The sequence below is a fragment of the Pseudorca crassidens genome, chromosome 6, assembly GCF_039906515.1.
Source record: "Pseudorca crassidens isolate mPseCra1 chromosome 6, mPseCra1.hap1, whole genome shotgun sequence".
Classification (NCBI taxonomy): domain Eukaryota; kingdom Metazoa; phylum Chordata; class Mammalia; order Artiodactyla; family Delphinidae; genus Pseudorca; species Pseudorca crassidens.
This window is the reverse complement of record NC_090301.1, coordinates 70,417,445-70,436,163: the sequence shown is the minus strand read 5'-3', so window position 1 is coordinate 70,436,163 and position 18,719 is coordinate 70,417,445. Positions and strand designations below refer to the sequence as shown.

Here is an 18,719-nt window from a genome sequence, read left to right as displayed (position 1 = left end):
GGTGGCTCCTTCTGGAATAAACAGGCCATGCTGGGAGGAGACTGGGCCATGTTCTTCCCAGAGGTGGCAGGTGAATCACCAGGGCTTGGCCCCAAAATGTGGCTGGGATTTCAAGCACAGCACCTCTCAGAAGGCAGGCAGAAATGTCTGTGTTCCTACAGATAATTCACTCCTGGTTCTACACCCCGCCCCCAGGTCAAGGAAAGATTTATTGTCAAGATCTTTGGCTGGTGAATAATGCGACTTAAAGAGATTCCTGGAGTCTTTCCAGAAATAGCCAGTGGGCCAGAGTGGGGCTGTCAGTCTACCGCCTGGGATCCAAACTCTGAAAGAGCAGGAGATAGCTTTCCAGAGCTCCACCCCCCCCCCCAGCTCTGATTGGCGTCTGCATTCTTTCTGGGGGAAACCTGCAGGTGGAGGCCCAGAGAGGGAAGGAAATCTTTGGGTCTGCTCTTTACCCATTGTCCCATCATTCTGGCGACTGCCAGCCTTTCTTTTTTTAAGCATTAAACACATAAACAGCATTGCTTTATTTTTCTTTAAAGGAGATAATGCTCTTTTATAAAGGAAAAAAAAAAAACACAAAAAAGCTTGTTTCTGGCTTCCAAAGGAAACGAGATGTTTAGTTTTGACTTCAAACTAAGAGGTTTCAGAATGTGCAAAGTGAGCTCTGCCTTTCTTAAGTTATCCTAGTTTTCATTGTCTTATTCTCACACTGACAGAGAATGCAATTACTGCCACCCTTTTTTGACTAGCTAGCTGGCTCTTTCTTATGAAAATGTGAACCATAAGTTGAAGAGGCTACTTGGCAGGTCTGTTTATAGTGAGCTCTTCCATACCATAGGTCACTAAAATGTCCTTGGGAGGATCTCCTTGTAGTATTTCTGTTGTATTTTTCTCAGAAGCCACAATCTATTCAATTGCTTCTACCAGACTACATAACATAATTCATTCCAGGAGATTTTCTTTTGAATAGTTTTCACTTCAACCCATCTTACTTCTACTAGTTATATTCGAATGTGTACACATACAACTCACTGTTGATTCCCAGCAGCCGGTCTCAAACAGTCTCAGACGTACCACAACCAAATACATTTATCCATCCATATGTGTACATACATATAGATCTGGTAAGGTTAGTGCCCTCAATCATTTGGCATCAACGCTCTCTGCTTTGAGGAATTCAGAATGATATTTGTAGAATGTATTCACAAATGGAAACATAGATAACAGTTATTCTGCAGAATACAAGATATTATCTCTTTATTAACTGGCAAAACAATATAGGTGCTAACAAATACAGTTCACTGAAGTTCAGCATTATTGATGTTCTTTTTATTTTCTTTGTTCAGTTTCTTCCTCAAATTAAAATGCTTTGCTAAATATGGTCTTGTTTATCAAATTATTTCTCAATCATTTAGAATGTGGGTGTACATATTACTGTTTCCTATTTACTGAATTCAATCACAAGTACTTAAACATGTATAGAAGCTAAGAGAAAAGATAATACCTCTTAGCATTATCTTATCTTCAAACACATTGCCTTTTTAAAACCCATTTTATCACTAAATAATACGTAGAGCTTTGTGGAACAGAAAGCACACTCCTCATTATAGAGAAAATTAGTCACAAAGAACTCAAACAAGTTGATATACAGTCACTGATTAGTTAACAAATGGAACTCAAAAGTCCTATTACTGGGCTTCCTGGTGGCGCAGTGGTTGAGAGTCTGCCTGACGATGCAGGGCACACGGGTTTGCGCCCCGGTCCGGGAAGATCCCACATGCCGCGGAGCGGCTGGGCCCGTGAGCCATGGCCATTGAGCCTGCGCGTCCGGAGCCTGTGCTCCTGAACGGGAGAGGCCACAACAGTGAGAGGCCCACATACCGCAAAGAAAAAAAAAAAAAAGTCCTATTACTATCATGTGTTTTTTTCCATATGCAGACAGATGGAAAGCTGTAACAAACTTGGGTCAAAAATGTCAACTCTCAGGGAGAATACAGTCGGCCCTCTGTATCCACAGGTTCCACATCCACAGATTCAACCAACAAAAAATAAAAAATATTCGGGGAGAAAACCCCAGAAAGTTCCAAAAAGTAAAACTTTTGCTGCACCAGCAACTATTTACATAGCATTTACATTGTATGTACAACAGTTTACATAGCACTTATACCATATTAGGTACTATAAGCAGTCTAGAGATGAGTTTAAGTATACGAGAGGATGTGTGTAGGTTATATGTAAATACTATGCCACCTTTTATAAGGAACTTGAGCATCCACGGGGGCTCCCAGAACCAATCTCCCATGGCTACCAAGAGACACAACTGTAATTTTTAAAATATAAAAGCCTATACCTGATATTTTCTTCAATATACTACTATGCTTAATGCTAAAAAGAAACAAAATGTTCCTTCATGTAGATATATCCCATATCATTCTAAATAATTCATGTTCCTTAACACAAGTAGACCAAAATCTAGCTTTCCTTATGAAGTACACAGTTTTCCAAAGCAAGTTGGGAACTGGCTTTGTGAAGCCATAACAGCTTCTAGAAGATTTCCTCTGTGACACCTGTATGCTATGCTTAGCCATATGGCAGTATATCATTGCCAGTGAAGATGCCTGGGTAAGTAATCCCTCCACGGGCTCACAAGCTCTGCCCTGCATAACGAACCTCTGCTGGACCACTAGTGAGAAGAGAATAGGTGATGTCAGAATTCTGAAAGAAATCACAGAATCTCTAGGTTGTAAGAGACCTTAAATTTCATCCAGTCCCACCATATCGAAGTAACCTGCAAGCATCCTTGAAAAGCATTTTAAAGTAAGATAATAGTACAAATTCAGGAAAGATAATGGCAGATAAACCACCATAGCAACCAGAGGTAAAATGCTTTAAGAACACCAAAGAGAATGCTATTGGAACTCAGAAAAAGCACACCAAAAAGTTCTTGTTCCTCTTTGAAAGGTGAGAGGTAACAATCCCTTCAACATTTTCCAGTATTTCTGTAATTCAAGGGCAGGTGTTACAGATTTTGAATTGCTTCTTTCTCACTCATTTATTCAATAATATTTACGTAGTGCCTACCATGTGAAAGATAATCTATCAAAGTGAAGATTAACATTTATGACCACTACAAAAGTCATTTCTGTTCCCAGAAAAATCTCCACTCAAATTTTTTTTACCATGTTCCACATACATGACCACAGATCATACACACTTCCACTTTTCTGAAGAGGAAAATATTCCATAATAACAAATATTAAAGGAAAATCTCATGAAAATGATAAAAATTTTAGAAATCCTTACTAACTCACTAGTTACTGTTACTAGAATAAACAAAATCTAATAGATACCTGAACCCAGATATAAAACACCAGAGTATTGGTTAGCATGAGTAAAGAGGAGAGAATTAAAAGCATGAGGAAGTGAAATCATGTGAAAATGTTAAAGTAAGTGGTGCGGAAAATTTCATTTAATGGCCTATAGGAAGATTATGAAAGGGCAAAGAGTAGAGAGAGGGAATTTTGCGAGGTTTTCTCTGACAAAAGCTGAGCTGTGAGTCCCTATCACCCTCTGCTTCCCCAGATAAAGGGGTTGCTGACACTTCTCTCCAGGACTAGAGCTGAGGGCTTCAACAGGACCTCTCAGAGATGTCAGGTCCTTGAATATAGAAGGCTTAGTAGACTGGAACCAGACTCATCTGATAAACTTCAAGCAGTCTATGGCAGCACAGAGAGGGCTACAGCTGGGATATAAATACACTACTGCCCAGCACTGGGTCAAACAGCATGTCCCAGGGACCCAGTGTAGAGCCTGTGATAGGAATGCCAGACCCGGGGCATGTGAAATGGAATTCTGTCTAAGAGAGCAGACTGCCAAGGTGAAGGGAGCACAGGAGTAAGAGGCTGAGTGCAGAACATGGGGGTGCAGGGTATCATGAGTGTTCTTGGCAAGTCTATGTACCCTGAGTCCTAGATCTTTAGCATTAGTTCTCCATGACTCTAACTTGCAGACATTAGAGCCAAGACCATTCTGTCAGGTTGGCACCTCCACAGACTATGGGATGTAGAGTAATAAGCAGATCACTAAGATTGTCAAGTCAATATGGCAGACTAAAGTGACAGAGAAGGACTCTCCCTCATGAAAAAATTAAACAAAAGACAAAATTTGGACACACAGTAAAATTTCAAATTCAGAGTGTGAAATCTCTGAGCATGAAAAAAGGAGACAAAGTCAGAGAATTGAATAGGAGCTTCAACCAAAGCAGCTCATAGTTTATACCCTCAACGGATATAGAACTTAATAGGCACAAGCAGAGGGGTTCAAAATGTCATTCCATGAGTGCATAGAGAAAACATAGACCGACAGAAGATGTCTCACTGGTGACAAAAGCTGCTGGAGTGCAATGAAGTAGTAATATTTTCAAAGTGGTAAAGGAAAATTACTATCTACCAATTAAACTCTGTCAAATAAAGAGAAATAAATATAAAGACTGAAAGAGTTTACTACCCATAGAAGCTTACTGAAAAAAATTACTAAATAACATTCAGCAAGAATAATAGTAACTCTAGAAGAAAAGAGTGGATGCAGGAAATAATGATGAGGAAAAGAAGCTGGTAAGCATGTTTGTAAATCTAAATGAACTTCAGATACAAAACAATGATAATATTAACTAACATGGCGGCTTTGATGCAAGAAAAAATTAAACACTAGATGATAATTTGGAATATATTGTTCAAGAGGAAGATAGAGAATTTGGATAAATTTATATTAGTTAAGTCAGGTATACATGTTAAGAACTTAAGGAATACTACTAAAAAGAATAAAAGCCAAATGTGTAATTACCAAATGAGTTGAGAGGAAGTAAAAGGAATAAAGAAGATTTGGTCAATTAAATAAAAATCAAGAAAAGAGAAAAAACACAGAAACATAAAACCAGATAGTGCAAATAGGCACTAATACATTAATAATCACAATAGACACAAGAAGATTAAAATCATCTCAAAATGGATTTTATACAAAGAGAATAACATCCAGAAAATTTTTAAGAGATATAAGCAAACTGTAATGATACAGGAAGAGATGAACAAATACTCACTAAGTAAACATTAATGAAAAGATAGCTGGTATTGAAGACATACATGAAAGACCAGAAACCGTAAAACTCCTAGAAGAAAACATAGGCAGAATACTCTTTTACATAAATTGTAGCAATATTTTTTTTGAATCTGTCCCCTAAGGCAAGAGTCCCTAACCCTGGGCCACGGACCATGGCCTGTTAGGAACTGGGCCACACAGCAGGAGGTGAGCAGCAGGTGAGCAAGCGAAGCTTCATCTGCTGCTCCTCATTACCACCTGAACCATACCCCCCATTACTAGCATTACTGCCTGAACCATTCCCCTCCCCGACTCCCTGTGTGTGGAAAAATTGTCTTCAACAAAACAGGTTCCTGGTGTCAAAAAGGTTGGGGACCGCTGTCCTAAGGCAAAGGAAACAAAAGCAAAAATAAACACACAGGACTTAATTAAACTTAAAGGCTTTTGCACAGCAAAGGAAACCACAGACAAAACAAAAAGACAACCTACTAACTTGGAGAACATATTTGCAAATGATATGATCAGTAAGGGGTTAAAATTCAAAATACATAAAGAGCTCATACAATTCAACATCAAAAACAAAAAACAAACAAACAAAAAATAAACAACCTGATTAAAAAATGGGCACTCAGAAAGAGAAAAACAAATACCGTATGCTAACACATATATATGGAATCTAAAAAAAAAGAAAAAAAGAAAAAAATGTGGTCAGAAGAACCTAGGGGCAAGATGGGAATAAAGATGCAGACTTACTAGAGAATGGACTTGAGGATATGGGGAGCGGGGAGGGTAAGCTGTGACAAAGTGAGAGAGCGGCATGGACATATATACACTACCAAACGTAAAATAGATAGCTAGTGGGAAGCAGCCGCATAGCACAGGGAGATCAGCTCGGTGCTTTGTGACCACCTAGATGGGTGGGATAGGGAGGGTGGGAGGGAGACGCAAGAGGGAAGAGATATGGGGACATATGTATATGTATAACTGATTCACTTTGTTATAAGGCAGAAACTAACACACCATTGTAAAGCAATTATACTCCAATAAAGATGTTAAAAAAAAAATGGGCAGAAGACCTGAATAGACATTTTTCCAAAAAAGACATATAGATGGCCAAGAGGCACATGAAAGGATGCTCAACAACATTAATCATCAGGAAAATGCAAATCAAAACCACAATCGCCTTACACCTATCAGAATGGCTGTCATCAAAAATAACACATATAACAAATGTTGGCAAGGATGTGGAAAAAAGGGAACCCTTGGGTACTGTTGGTAGGAATGTAAATTGGTACAGCCACTGTGGAAAACAGTATGCAGCTTCCTGAAAAAACTAAAAATAAAACTACCACATAATCCAGAATTCCACTCTGGGGTACATATCCAAAGAAAATGAAAGCATTAACTTGAGAAGACACATGCACCTCAATGTTCATAGCAGCATTATTTACAATAGCCAAGATATGGAAGGAACCTAACTTTCCATCATCAGAAGAATGAATAAAGAAGATGTGATACACACACACACACACACACACACACACACACACACACACACACAGTGGAATACTACTCAGCAATAAAAAAGAATGAAATGTTACCATTTGCAACAACATGGATCGACTTGGAGGGTATTATGCTTAGTGAAATAAGTCAGACAGAGAAACACAAATACTGTATGATGTCACTTAAATGTAAAATCTAAATAATAAAACAAATGAATGAATATAACAAAACCAAAACAGACTCACAGATATAGAGAACAAACTAATGGTTTCCAGTGGGAAGAAGGATGGGGGAAGGGGCAAGATAGGGGTATGGGATTAAGAGGTACAAAATTCTGTGAATAAAATAAGTAAGCTACAAGGATATATTATACAGTACAGAATATACCCAATATTTTATAATAATTATAAATGGAGTATATATAACCTTTATAAAAAAAGGATAGTTGGTGTTGCAATATTCAAATCAAACAGCATAGAGTTTTAAGCCAAGAGGCATTGACAGAAATGTAGATTCATAAGATGAAAAGAACAACTCAACAAGAAAATAAAAGTCATGAAATTGTATGCACTTAGCAACATAGCAGTGAAATACATAAAGTAAAAAAATGACAAAATTATAAGGAGGAATTGACAAATCTACAATCACAGTGGGAGATTTTCACATACCTCTCTCAGAAACTGATACATCAGGCAGACAAAAAAAGTATTAAGGATTTTTAAATATCTGAACAACCCAAAGAGCTAACATAAAAGATTTAACTATATGTAGAAACCTGCACATAGTGAATAGAAAAAGGAAAATACACATTCTTTTCAAGCACAAATGGAACTATCAGAAGAACTGGCCACACAGCAGGTCACAAAGGAAATTTCAAGAAATACCAAAGAACCTATACCACATCTCTGTATCATAAAATAATCTAGTAGTCAGAGAGAAAACCACATGAGAATACTATTTAAAAATTTAAACTGTACAGTAATAAAAGTGCTATATGCCAAAATTGGGAGATATTTCTAAAGCAATATTTTAGCCTTAAATGAATTTACTTAAAAACACAAAAGACTGAACGTAAATGAGCTAGAGTTTCCATTGACAGTTAGGGGGTAGAAAGAATAAGCCCAAAGAAAGTAGAAGAAAGGATGTAATGAAGATAAGAGCAGAAATTAATGAAATTCAAAACAAAACCAATGGAGATAGTGCAGCCATCAAAATATTCCAGCTGGCTCCTAAATGATGAAGGATGAAGCTGTCTCATTCCTCAGCTGCCTCTGGTGTAGACTATCTACCAGCACTGCTGTCAGAAATACAATGTGAGCCACATATGCAATTTAAATTTTATGGTAGCCATATTCTAAAAGTAAGGAGAAATAGATGAATTTAACAATATATTTTATTTAAGACAGTATATCAAAAATATTATTCCAAAGCATAATCAATATTAAAAAGTTTTGGAGCTATTTTATATACTAAGTCTTTAAATCTGGTTTATATTTGTAATTGCAGCACATCTCAATTTCGAGTAACCACATTTCAATTGCTCAGTAGCCACATACTACTGTCTCCTGGGTATCGAATTGGACAGAACAAACCTGTACTCAAATAGCGTGCCATATAATTTCAGAATTCTTCCTTCATAGGCACTGTTTTATCATATTTGTTTCTTAATTTTTTGGACAAGGTAAAGATTTGTATAAGCATCGTCATTTTGTCTGCATTCTAGGTCCTGCAAGTTGGCGGCAAAGCTTCGCTTACCTTGCTGCCAATGTCTGGGTCTTTTCTGGCCAGAGGTATTGGTATCACTTTAGCAGCCAAAGTTCTGATAGCCAAGTAGCTGATGGCATCTCAAAGAGTCACCTACTTACTTTTCATATTAGTGTTTGCACAATAGAGAATCTCTACAGTCACCTCTATTCCCCAAGAGTTTCATGTTGAAATAACAAAATGGCCTAGATCCACCTGAAGATAAATTGCTTTAATTATTAGGCAGATTGTGAAGCTCACTGTTTCAAATATCAGGTCAGGGCAGTGCCCAGCATCTGCAACGGTTTCACTGTGATATTTCTCCAGGTGCTACTGTTGAGCCTTAATATCAATGAAATGCCTCCCTTTAGGACAAGCTTTATCTGCGGGATTTGTTCGCTTCTTCAATAGAAAAAAAAATGATCTCAGTAATAGGGGGAGGAGCCTATTATTTTCCAATGTTGCAATATTTTCTATTTGACATTTTAGTCTAATAGTCAGCATTGTTGTAATATCTATGGAAATCTCACAGGATAAATTTTTTTTTTTAGATCTTAAAATGAAGCTATAGAGGTACTTATCAACTTTTGTATTTTTAACACTTTATGTGAGGTCACAGAAGAGAATAGAATGGTTAAGACCGACAGCCCATAGACTGAAGTTGGACTACCTGGGTTTGAATCCCATTTACTGCTTCCCAATTGTGTGTCTGAATTTCAGCTTCCTCTGCTTCAAAACGGGAAAATATTAAAGTTGCAAAGAGGATCACGCAAAGCAGCATAGAAGGTGCTTAACACAGTGTCCAGCGGAAGTACCAGAAGTATTTGATAAACATTAGCTAGCCCATCTGTAGGTTCCTAATTCAGGCAAATTTGGGAGCATTAAAAAAGTGACCATCTGAGAGCATTTCTAAGGCACTGAAGACAATTCCTTCCAAAAGAAATTCCAGTTGACATGCTTCTCTCTAAATCGGAAAGTTTTCCCTAAATGATGGACTTCCTTTCTAGTTATTTATTATGCAACTATGCTAACGTTTTGGTTTGGAAACTCCCCCACTCAGATTCTATTATCAAGAACCAAGCCAGATTAAAGTTCTCTAAACATAATTGGCATCAGGTAGTGAAGTTTTGATATATCATTTTCGCTAATTTTACGCTGAATCAGGAGAAGACATTGTAAGGCCAACGATTTTTAAATTTTTTTTCCTAACTCCATGATTTTTTTTTAAAACATCTTTATTGGAGTATAATTGCTTTACAATGGTGTGTTAGTTTCTGCTTTATAACAAAGTGAATCAGTTATACATATACATATGTTCCCATACATCTTCCCTCTTGCGTCTCCCTCCCTCCCACCCTCCCTATCCCACCCCTCTAGGTGGTCACAAAGCCCGGAGCTGATCTCCCTGTGCTATGCAGCTGCTTCCCACTAGCTATCTATTTTACGTTTGGTAGTGTATATATGTCCATGCCACTCTCTCACATTGTCACAGCTTACCCTTCCCCCTCCCCGTATCCTCAAGTCCATTCTCTAGTAGGTCTGTGTCTTTATTCCCATCTTACCCTTAGGTTCTTCATGACCTTTTTTTTTTTTTCTTAGATTCCATATATATATGTGTTAGCATACGGTATTTGTTTTTCTCTTTCTGACTTACTTCACTTTGTATGACAGACTCTACATCCATCCACCTCACTACAAATAACTCAATTTTGTTTCTTTTTATGGCTGAGTAATATTCCATTGTATATATGCGCCACATCTTCTTTATCCATTCGTCTGTTGATGAACACTTAGGTTGCTTCCATGTCCTGGCTATTGTAAATAGAGCTGCATATTGAACATCATGAACATATTGGTACATGACTCTTTTTGAATTTTGGTTTGCTCAGGGTATATGCCCAGTAGTGGGATTGCTGAGTCGTATGGTAGTTCTATTTTTAGTTTTTTAAGGAACCTCCATACTCTTCTCCATAGTGGCTGTATCAATTTACATTCCCACCAACAGTGCAAGAGTGTTCCCTTTTCTCCACACCCTCTCCAGCATTTATTGTTTCTAGATTTTTTGATGATGGCCATTCTGACCGGTGTGAGATGATATCTCATTGTAGTTTTGATTTCTCTAATGATTAATGATGCTGTAACTCTATGATTTTTTATAACACATTTGCTCAGGGTAAGGCGAGGACAAGTCTGAACAGAATAAATGGAATAATAGGATTCACGTAAGCAAGGTACTCAGATGGGAGTTTCATCCCAAGGCATTTCTTCCTTTTTCCTTTACTGTGAGGATAAAGTTCACTTTTAGACACTCACGTACCTGGGTGGGCAATTCTCCCCCCTGTTTTGCTATTTACACTTATATCTCTTCTCTTTGAGGTTCATATTCATTAAAACTATAAATTTCATGCCCACACTACCCATCTGTTGAAGTTTTCGTGTTCTGGAGCTAAAATTGCACTTGCAGAGAATTTTTTATCAATTAATTGATAATGTGGTGTAAAACTAGACAAGTTTTTGCAATTTTTCCAGGAAATCTGTTTTAATGCTAAAATATTTTCTTTTGAAAATACTGGTTAATAGTTACTCTAATGATTAGTGTGTGCCAGGCACCATTCTATTTTGTTTTACATAAAAAATGCTATTAATCCTCACAATAGCCCTATAAGGGAGATGTTAATTATCATTATTCCAACTTTATAGATGAGACATGTAAGGGATAAAGAAGTGAAAAACTCTTCTAAGGTCTCATAGTCACCAAGTGGTAAAATCAGTATTTGAATGCAGCATACATTTCAGAGCCTAAGCTTTTAACCATAATGACATATTCTGCCTCTCACAAAAAGTATTAGTAGCATATTAAAATGAAAAAGAAGACTCTGTGCATTAAAAAGCAAGTTTGTCACATTTTAACATATCTTTGGAACCCAAAATAAATAACCCGTTCTTAAGTTATACATGTCTCAGAAACCATATGTCTTATAAGCCACCAGGGACACAGGCAAGGATATCAAATCATTATGAAAATTAACCAAAAGGTCAATGGGGTTTCCACCATGGTACTTTGGTGCTCTTCGTTACAAAACCGGTGCTCTTCCTCTACCCACGTTCCCAAGTTGTAAAAAGGTAGAGAAAAGATCTTATGCTTTGAATGATGTTTACCTTTTTTTTTTTTTTAAAGTCCCGCAGGAAATCATTATCCAAGCCCAGCCACAAATATGTGCTACAAAACAATTTATCTACCAAGAGTTCATGGGCAGCTGGATTGGGAAAAAACAGATTAATTATCATTCAAGTGGAAATGCCCCCATAGACATAGCATTTAATTAACAGAGAGGCCAGTATTGGATGAATAATTTGAGGAAAGGCGGAAAGATGCATGAGATAAACCCTTAGGTGATTTAAGGTTATTATCTGTGGATAAACATTTTAAAAAATACATGAAATACAGCTCTACCTTATAAATGCCTTAAAAAATAAAAAGGCACCTTAGAGAAAAGATCCTTTCAAGCCTTTTCCTTGCCGGGATTACAAGTCATCGCCTGTAAGCAGGAGCAGAAAGCTAGTTGGGGTCCGCAGGAACGTCAATTCCTTCAGAAGCTGGAAGATTCCACCCCCCTGAATCCGAACTCTGAAAAGAGGAGAGCTAAAATCACTTCGTGTAGCAGAATCCCTCTGTCTCCGAAAACCCTTGAAATTTGTAGCTCTGCCAAGATTATAAATAGAAGTGATATGGCAGCAGCGGATTGATCATTCTGCTAAATGTGCTCATCCCGTTTGGGATAGTTTTATGAAGCATGGCGGCAGCTGAGGCAGTGGTGGCTGCCGCCGCCGCCGGTCCTGCTGCTGCTGCAAAATGCCTTTCCATTTTTTATTTCTTTACTGAGAAAAGCCAGAAGAGATTTTCCTAAAGCTTAAAAAAATAAAATAAAATTACAGCCTAAAGGCTGTTTTCTGGAGCAGTCTGAGAGGCAAAGAGTCTGAAATGAAATCACACCGATTGACTCCCTGCAAATAAGCCAAAAATCAAAATTCTGGGACCCAGCTTGGCATCATTTTGTCAATTTTGTGTTACAATTCTTGAAAATATCGCCCTTAATAAGATAAGCCAAATGCCATATCCAGCTGGGATAGAAGGTAGGTTTTCATTTCTGACCTTGGTATTTCCTTGAAACCATCTGTAAAGAGAGACTAGTTCATCTTCAATGATCTTTCTCTTTTTTGTATTCTCTCCTTGACTTCAGCTTCTCTTTTTTTTAACAGCCCCAAGGTTCTTAATTTAATTCAATTTGAGAAGTATTTATTGAGCACCTACTGAGTGCCCAGTACTGTACTAGATACTCGGAGAAAAGAATGTACTTAAAAAAAAAAGCATCTTCATAATAAACTCCCATAGCATTGGAATAAGAAATGGGGGTGCAGAGGAGGGTGGGGAGAAGGAGATTCATGACTCTATTTCTGCCCCCCTCCCAGGTTTTACCTTCCCTGTGGAGGCCTTGCCCTCTGGGTTTTCTCCATCTCCCCCATAGTCATCTCTGAGAGTGACCTTATTGTGAGCAAAACTATTCCAATACCCCAGCTGAGATACTGTCAACGAAGGTTTTCAAAATTCCAAGAATTAACAAAGGAAAGAAACATTGAGAATGCAGTAATCAAAATAATCTAGACTACAAGGAAAACTGGCTTTCTCCACTAATATTTTTTTTCAGCAGGAAAACCTGTATTTCAAACATAATCTTATACAAAGCCTTAACAGAAAACCCCAGAGCTGCTCTAGTAAGTGCTGTGGAGGACACTCTTCCAGGCTCTTACTCACTACTTATCTGTACCCCAAGGGAGACCCAGGAGGCTCTTCTGTGGATCCCTAGGAAATCTCTGAGCATCATTCAAAAACAACCTTAAGTAGAGACCTCCATGTGGCAGATACTATCTTTAACACACTTCACACGCTTCACGACCACAACACACACACACACACACACACACACACACACACACACACACACACACATCTCTGACATCCCTCCTTCAAAGTCAAGACCAAAGCAATACTCCACTCTTCTCTCCTATACCATCAGTGCTGATCTAATATATATGTTCTTTCCCCAAGTGACAAATATTAGACTAAACCTTATTTTTCAGCTGCACTTGGGTCCCTGTTATGGGTGTGACCTGTCCTAAATATACACCTGTCCCATAATATAACACCATCTTAATATAAAATAATAACCTAGGATTCACATCCTAGTGAAGTCATATAGAGGAAGCAGTTTCATCACAAACTGAAGTGGTTCCCATTTCCTATAAGATAATGTTTTGGAGGAAACAAAAAATGTCTACACATGAAACAATCTGACTTGAAACAAAATAAAACAAGGCAGTGTGAAAGAGATTTCTAAACTGAAAGTGAACAAATTCTTAAACGTGTTTAAGTCCTGGGGTGGTAAGAAAGGGGAGGGATCCATGTTGGCTGTAGTGATCAGTGAATATTTGAAAGTAGTTTAGACGTAAGATCAACACTTTGGGAGGAATAGAGAGAGGAGAGATGGAAAGAAAGGAAAGGCGTTACTGGCAAGCATCTGGCAAACTAAGGCGTATTCTCCAGGAAGTGTTTATATTCTAGGGAATGAATGCCCAAAAAATAGAGCTAAGCTTTACTCATAAAAATAAACTTCTAAGAAGAAATTTAAGTTACACTTGATCCTTGATAGAGGAGGCATTGTCCCACTGAGGATGTAGGTGGAGCTTCTCAAATAACTTTCGGCAACCCAGAGCTATCTCTAATTTGTGTGTGATGAGATGTCTGCTCAAGGCATTTTAGGAAGAAATATGAATAACCCAGGAGTTTGCATTTTAGTGTGTTGCTGTAATTTTGAGACACTAACCAATATATTTCTCTTCCTACTTAACCTCTGTTTGCCTCCCATCCCAGCTGTTCTAAGCTCATTTCTTGAGAAAAAGAATATGATTGCAGAAAAGTAAAAAAAAAAGAGACTTTTTCTGGCTTTTGACTTTCAAAAGCCTAGATGAAAGATTCAGAAGAAAATAGGATGATTCCTAGGAAACTGTCCTCATGCATACCTCCACCTCCCATCTCTCCATCCTCTCAAAGCTAGAAAAGAATTCCCCAGGCTTGGAGAAGGAGTGGATAATAGATGGGAGGGAAGTGATGTGAGAGAAAGGGACTGGAAGAAGGCACTGGACCCAATAAGACCTCAAGAACAAGAGCTGACCAAGTTCAACAGCCAGCCCAGCCTTAGGACTGACCTCCCTGTGCTTCCCGGGCAACTAGTGAGACCTTCTCTTCCACAGCATTCAGCACTTTGGCCATTGACTCACTTGAACTCCATCTCATTTTTACAAATTACATGTAGATATCTACATGTCTAGCAGTTTTCAAACACTCATGTGCATCAGAATCACCTGGAAGCCTTGTTAAAACACAAATGGTCAGGCTCAACTCCCAGGGTTTCTGATGCAGTAGGTCTGGGGCAGGACCTGAGAATTTTCATTTCTGACAAGTTCTCAAGGGAGGGATGCTGATGCTGCAGGTTTAGGGCTGACACATTGAGAATGACAGCCCTAGGCAAACTTGTAAGACATTCATAAGCACAGAGAAGGAAGATGGGATGCTATACATCTAGATTTTCTGTGTGTCTTTTTTTTAATATACGGCAGGTTCTTATTAGTTATCTATTTTATACACATTAGTGTATATATGTCAATCCCAATCTCCCAGTTCAACCCACCACCACCTCTGCTTTCCCCCCTTGTCATCCATACGTTTGTTCTCTACAACTGTGTCTCTATTTCTGCCTTGCAAACTGGTTCATCTGTACCATTTTTCTAGATTCCACATATATGCGTTAATATACGATATTTGTTTTTCTCTTTCTGACTTACTTCACTCTGTATGACAGTCTCTAGGTCCATCCACATCTCTACAAATTACCCAATTTTGTTTCTTTTTATGCCTGAGTAATATTCCATTGTATATATGTACCACATCTTCTTTATCCATTCGTCTGTTGATGGGCATTTATGTTGCTTCCATGACCTGGCTATTGTAAATAGTGCTGCAATGAACATTGGGGTGCATATGTCTTTTTGAAATATGGTTTTCTCTGGGTATATGCCTAGTAGTGGGACTGCTGGGTCATATGGTAATTCTGTGTTTAGTTTTTTAAGGAACCTCCATACTGTTCTCCATAGTGGCTGCATCAATTTACATTCCCACCAACAGTGCAAGAGGGTTCCCTTTCCTCCACACCCTCTCCAGCATTTGTTGTTTGTAGATTTTCTCATGGTGCTCATTCTAACTGGTATGAGGTGATAACTCATTGTAGTTTTGATTTGCATTTCTCTAAATATTAGTGATATTGAGCAGCTTTTCATGTGCTTCTTTGCCATGTGCATGTCTTCTTTGGAGAAATGTCTATTTAGATCTTCTGCCAATTTTTTGATTGGGTTTTTTTTTTTTAATATTGAGCTACATGAGCTGTTTATATATTTTGGAGATTAATCCTTTGTCTGTTGTTTCATTTGCAAATATTTTCTCCCATTCTGAGGGTTGTCTTTTCATCTTGTATATAGTTTCCTTTGCTGTGCAAAAGCTTTTAAGTTTCATTAGGTCCCATTTGTTTATTTTTGTTTTTATTCCCATTACTCTAGGAGGTGGGTCAAAAAAGATCTTGTTGTGATTTATCTCAAAGAGTATTCTTCCTACGTTTTCCTCTAAGAGTTTTATAGTGTCCAGTCTTACATTGAGGTCTCTAGCCCATTTTGAGTTTATTCTTGTGTATGGTGTTAGGAAGTGTCCTAAAATGATTCTTCTACTTGTAGCTGTCCATTTTTCCCAGCACCACTTATTGAAGAGGCTGTCTTTTCTCCATTGTGTATCCTTGCCTCCTTTGTCATAGGTTAGTTGACCATAGGTGCGTGGGTTTATCTCTGGGCTTTCTATCCTGTTCCACTGAGCTATATTTCTGCTTTTGTGCCAGCACCATATTTTCTTGATTACTGTAGCTTTGCAGTGTAGTCTGAAGTCAGGGAGTCTGATTCCTCCAGCTCTGTTTTTTTCCCTCAAGATTGCTTTAGCTATTCAGGGTCTTTTTTGTCTCCATACAAATTTTAAGATTTTTTTGTTCTAGTTCTGTAAAAAATGCCACTGGTAATTTGACAGGGATTGCGTTGAATCTGTAGATTGCTTTGGGTAGTATAGTCATTTTCACAATATTGATTCTTCCAATCTAAGAATATGGTATATCTCTCCATAAGTTTGTGTTACCTTTGATTTCTTTCATCAGTGTCTTATAGTTTTCTGAGTACAGGTCTTTTACCTCCTTAGGTAGGTTTATACCTAGGTATCCTATTCTTTTTGTTGCAGTGGTGAATGGGATTGTTTCCTTAGTTTCCCTTTCTAATCTTTCATTGTTAGTGTATAGGAATGCAAGAGATTTCTGTGCATTAATTTTGTATCCTGCAACTTTACCAGATTCATTGATTAGCTCTAATAGTTTTCTGGTGGCCTCTTTAGGATTCTCTATGTATAGTATCATGTCATCTGCAAACAATGACAGTTTTACTTCTTCTCCAATTTGTATTCCCTTTATTTCTTTTTCTCTTCTGATTGCTGTGGCTAGGACTTCCAAAACTTTGTTGAATAATAGTGGTGAAAGTGGAAAACCTTGTCTTGTTCCTGATCTTAGAGGAAATGCTTTCAGTTTTTCATCATTGAGAATGATGTTTGCTGTGGGTTTATTGTATATGGCCTTTATTATGTTGAGGTAGGTTCCCTCTATACCCACTTTCTGGAGAGTTTTTATTATAAATGGGTGTTGAATTTTGTCAAAAGCTTTTTCTGCATCTATTGAGATGATCATAGCATTTTTATTCTTCAATTTTTTAATATGGGTGTCACATTGATTGATTTGCATATATTAAAGAATCTTCGCATCCCTGGGATAAATCCCACTTAATCATGGTGTATGATCCTTTTAATGTGTTGTCGGTTTCTGTTTGCTAGTCTTTTGTTGAGGATTTTTGCATCTATATTCATCAGTGATATTGGTCTGTAATTTTCTTTTTTTGTAGTATCTTTGTCCAGGTTTTCATATCAGGGTGATGGTGGCCTCATAGAATGAGTTTGGGAGTGTTCCTTCCTCTGCAATTTTTTTGGAAGAGTTTGAGGAGGATGGGCGTTAGCTCTTCTCTAAATGTTTGATAGAATTCACCTGTGAAGCCATCTGGTCCTGGACTTTTGTTTGTTGGAAGATTTTTAATCACAGTTTCAATTTCATTTCTTGTGATTGGTCTGTTCATATTTTCTATTTCTTCCTTGTTCAGTCTCGGAAGGTTATACCTTTCTGAGAATTTGTCCATTTCTTCCAGGTTGGCCATTTTATTGGCATAGTGTTGCTTGTAGTAGTCTCTTATGATACATTGTATTTCTGCAGTAGCTTTGCAGCTTCTCCTTTTTAATTTTTTTTCCTTTTATTTTATTTCCTTTGTAGCTTTTCCTTTTTTATTTCTAATTTTATTGATCTGAATCCTCCCCCTCTTTTTCTTGATGAGTCTGGCTAAAGGTTTATCAATTTTGCTTATCTTCTCAAAGAACCAGCTTTTATTTTTATTGATCTTTGCTATTGTTTTCTTTTTTTCTAGTTTCATTTATTTCTGCTCTGATCGTTATGATTTCTTTCCTTCTACTAACTTTTGGGTTTGTTTGTTCTTCTTTCTCTCGTTCCTTTAGGTGTCAGGTTAGATTGTTTATTTGAGATTTTTCTTGTTTCTTGATGTAGGATTGTATTGCTATAAACTTCCCTCTTAGAACTGCTTTTGCTGCATCCTATACGTTTTGGATTGTCGTGTTTTCATTGTCATTTGTCTCTAGGTATTTTCTGATTTCCTCTTTGATTTCTTCAGCGATCTCTTGGTTATTTAGTAACGTATTGTTTAGCCTCAAAGTGTTTGTGTTTTTTACGTTTTTTTTCCCTGTAATTCATTTCTAATCTCATAGAGTTGTGGTCAGAAAAGATGCTTGAGATGATTTCAATTTTCTTAAATTTACTGAGGCTTGATTTGTGACCCAAGATGTGATCTATCCTGGAGAATGTTCCATGCACACTTGAGAAGAAAGTGTAATCTGCTGTTTTTGGATGGAATGTCCTATAAATATCAATTAAATCTCTCTGGTCTATTTTGTCATTTAAAGCTTGTGTTTCCTTATTAATTTTCTGTTTGGATGATCTGTCCATTGGTGTAAGTGAGGTGTTAAAGTCCCCCACTATTATTGTGTTACTGTCGATTTCTTCTTTTATAGCTGTTAGCAGTTGCCTTATGTATTGAGGTGCTCCTATGTTGGGTGCATATAT

General features: G+C 37.6%; 1 long non-coding RNA gene across 2 annotated transcripts in view; it reads right to left on the bottom strand.

Moving 5' to 3' along the window:
* LOC137225863 (uncharacterized) overlaps positions 1-12,118 on the bottom strand; it is an 84,942-nt gene extending 72,824 nt beyond the window's left edge. For both annotated transcript variants that reach the window (XR_010944061.1, XR_010944060.1), the window contains exon 1: positions 11,835-12,118. This is a non-coding gene — a long non-coding RNA (uncharacterized lncRNA). The remainder of the gene's footprint in view (positions 1-11,834) is intronic.
* Between the last annotated feature and the right edge of the window lie 6,601 nt (positions 12,119-18,719).